The following is a 4,044-nucleotide window of genomic DNA, read 5'->3' on the forward strand; positions in this document are numbered from 1 at the left end:
ACAGCTTTTTCTTTTCTTTTTCTTTTTTTAATGTACCCAGCAGAAATGTGAAAAATAAAATGGGACAGTGACTTCATGTGAGCTCAAGGATGTTCCTGGTTCTGGAATAAAACCAATATTTCTTTTACATATCTGCCTTTATAGCTAAGGAAGAGACATCTATATATAATTTTCAGAAATGTGTAACAATTTTAATCAAACCCTTTCACAAGGTGTGTTTACTGGAGATTTTAAAACATATTTGAACACTTGAGCCCAGGCTTTTCATAGCATACAAGTGTACCTGTTATTCAGTGCTGCTTTGTTCAACTGAAAATGGATGAAATAGAATGCCAGCAGATTTGATGTAACTGACTGGTACGTTAGGCAATGGCTTTGTAATCACCATAAATGTCTCTGCAATATCATTAATCTCATTGTACTACCAGAACCAACATTTCTGATTTCATCAGTACTCCAAGATGAAAAATAGCACACTATATATAAACATAGATTAAAATATATGTACAATTCAAATACATAAATACATATGGCAATAAATATAAGCCTCGGCCTTTAAATTGTAAGGGTAGTTTGAAGAGGGAGGATGTAGAGAAAAGGAGAAGGAAAAGTTGAGTTCACTTAGTTATAGAAACAAAGTTGGAGGGTTATCATCAACAGAAAGGGTGTGCAGGCGGGGAAGCAAGACAAGCTTTGTACTAAGTATAATACAGTCAGAAATGAACAGCTCCATGTCTGTCTCGTTCACAAAGGGAAAGGCATAATGTAAACATTTCCAATTGTTATCAGAAGACCACACTGGACAAGACGAAGAAGTCCTGTATTCCAGCACACTCTCTCTCTCTCTCCCCCTCAACCGTCTCTGTGTGTGTATGTGTGTGTGTGTGTGTGTGTGTGTGTGTGTGTATTATTGTGGATAAAGAGATAGAGAGATAGGTAGATAAATAGATTACGCACAGACACCTTGAGATACTTTGTATTATGCAGTACAGTCTCCCTGATTCCTGGAAAATGAAATCCTGCAGAAATACATCTCTGAGTAATTACATTCAGAAGGGAATCTTTTATAAAATTAAGAGATATGAAACTTACACCTGTATCCACCATTCTAATCTTTCCAAATCCCCATATTCCAAATGGAAACACCTATACATTAAAGGAGATAGCCCACTACACAGAGAGGATTTGGTACTTTATAAAATTGGTCATTCCTACAATGGAATTGCAGTGTTACTTCTAAAACACATCTATTTTTTTGATACATGGCATCTCCAACTAGCCACAGCAAAGTCACATGAAGCCCATTTTCCACTCTCTCAGCCTTATCCATGAGAGGCTGCCAGAGGGCTGTCAGTTTCACTATTTCCCCACTGTCGTAGGCAATGTTGCATTGCCCACTAAGGAAAACAATCCCCAAACTGCTGAAATTAATGTTCTCTTTACACTGCTGTCACAAATGAATGGATTTTCAAATAGAAATTATACAAGGAAAATTGCTTTCAGAACAAGAGCACATTCTGCAAGAAAAATGTCATGCCACTGTTTATTTGTCTGACCAATGCATAGGCTTCTAGGAAATAGAGTTTATTATAGAGAAGTATGATGGGCCTTTGACAGACACTACAGCAAGAACATTGTTAGAAAAATGTTGCTTGGTCAACACAATGCAATTACTTGTCAGGGAGACTGTACATGCAATGACATTCCTCTGTTAGCCTCAAATTATGTCTTTATTACAATACTAAAATATAAATGAGACTGTTAAAGTATATTAATTATGCATATCAGAATGCATAGGTATACACTAATATATATTCCTTTAAAACGTCAACAGGACATCTGTCTTTTGTAAAAATGTTTTCTTGAATATTAATATTAAAATATATTTTATAGGATGGCAATTATTGCAGTGTTCTTGCATTAGGGACAATTTTCTATCTCACATATCTTTTTTTTCCCCCCCAGTGATTAATCAGATAAATTTGTTTTGGGCTCATCTACAAGTTTGTTGGATTGAAGATAGATTAAGTTTTGTAAAGAGGTAACCAGATATGAAGAGCAGAGGTCAAAGGAAAAGGGTGGGGCAGAAATTGTGAAAACATCATGTTTAAATTTTTGAAGGAGTCCATCTCCTGCTCTATTAATTATTAATTATTAAATTATTAAATTCATTAAATGTTTTATTTTTACTTTATCTTCACAAGAAAATGATGAAGTAATCCCATAGACTGAATGTTTCTATCCTCCCAAAATTTATGTGTTAGAATGTAATCCCCAGTGTATTTGTATTTGGAAGTAGGACATATGAGAGGTGATTAGGTTATGAAGAAAGGTTCCTCATGAATGAGATTAGTGCCCCTGTAAAAGGGATCCCAGAGAGTTCTCTTGCCCTTACATCATGTGAGGAAACAACAAGATGACTCTCCATGAACTAAGAAATAGGCTCTCAAAAAACACCATAATCTTAAACTCTCAGCCTCCAGAACTGTGATTATATGTATATGTATGTGGATGTGGATGTGGATGTGGATGTGGATGTGTATATGTGTATGTGTATTTGTGTGTGTGTGTATATATATAATATATATAATTATTTCCTTATGATACCTTTTATAAAATAAATTTATAAGTGAAAGAATATACTCAGTCTTAAGACCTTCATAGACATTCCCAAATTTTTTCTAGATAAGTTTAATTTATATGTCCATCAGCTGCACACAAGAAAACTTTATTCCCCCTTCTACATTGACAATACTGGGTATTTTCTCTTTTACAAAACATGAAATTTTAAAGAATTATGGTATATCAGTATGATTTCATTTCGAATTTTTTTTATGAATTTGCCATTTAATTTTTTTTGTGAACTCTAGTACATATTTTTTGACTATAGGTTTTAAAAACTTTTTCTAGTAGTATTTTATATAGGAATCGTATACCTATTTTTTCTGTCATATAATTTATAAGTTATTTTTCCAATTTATTTTTGTCTTTTAATTTTATAGCTTTCAATCTATAGCAATTATTCATGTTTAGAAAATCTAAAATATTAATTTTTACTTTATACTTTTTCTTTTTGCTTTTATAATTGGAAATGGTTGTTCTATTATATATTGTTTAATATTTTGCTTAAAAACATAACTGGTACTTTTACTGATCTATAGAATTCTTTGAGTTCATAAGTATATATAAAAATGTCCTGGAGAAGTTTGCTTTCAAATCCATGTCTCACCTTTCACTTGCAAAATTCATTCACTTTACTCCTTTGTCAGCTGGCTTCTGACTTGACTGGCTCAACTAGAGTCACTGGTAAAATGTTAATATGTTTGTAACAGATTCTCTGTTATTTTTTCTGTTTCTATGCCTCTTTATTAAAATGAAAATTGTCATCTTGGTTTTTATGTAAGATTATTCCTTCTCATACTATATATAACAGAAGCTTTTGAAAGTTTATGACATTTAGAGGACATTATGCTCTGGGATCCAGTACCCATGCAATAATTTTTACTCTTTATATATTTTATCCCTTTGGTTATTGTAATTAATTTCAGAAGTCCTTCTATAGAATTTTAATATTATGTTTAAGAGAGATTATGAGAACTTACCCATAGCTTTTACTGAGAGAAACTCACTTTTTTTCGATCTACATTGCTAAGTTATATCTTACCTCTATTAAGAGTGCTTAAAATGACATGATGGTCAGAGTAATTGGAAACAAGCTAGGATATATTTTAACTGATTATCTGTGAGTGAAGTTCACATATCCTGAACTTAAACTTAATTTTGTACATGACATTTATGCTATCTAAAAATACAACTATCCATTTAACTATCTCCCAATTGTTCCCAACACACTTATTAAAAATGAAGACTAGGCAGGCATCAAAAAAAACAAATAGAAAAATTTGAGGAAACACCAATGCTTATATTATTAATTTAAATTATGTGCCAAGGGGTAAATTCTAGTTGCAATAGTCTCTGATGTAAATTTTATATATATACTTCAACAAAAACACTAGGAAAAAATTTAAAAGTTTGTTTTTGCAC

Source organism: Pteropus vampyrus, unplaced genomic scaffold (assembly GCF_000151845.1).
Source record: "Pteropus vampyrus isolate Shadow unplaced genomic scaffold, Pvam_2.0 Scaffold5, whole genome shotgun sequence".
Lineage (NCBI taxonomy): Eukaryota > Metazoa > Chordata > Mammalia > Chiroptera > Pteropodidae > Pteropus > Pteropus vampyrus.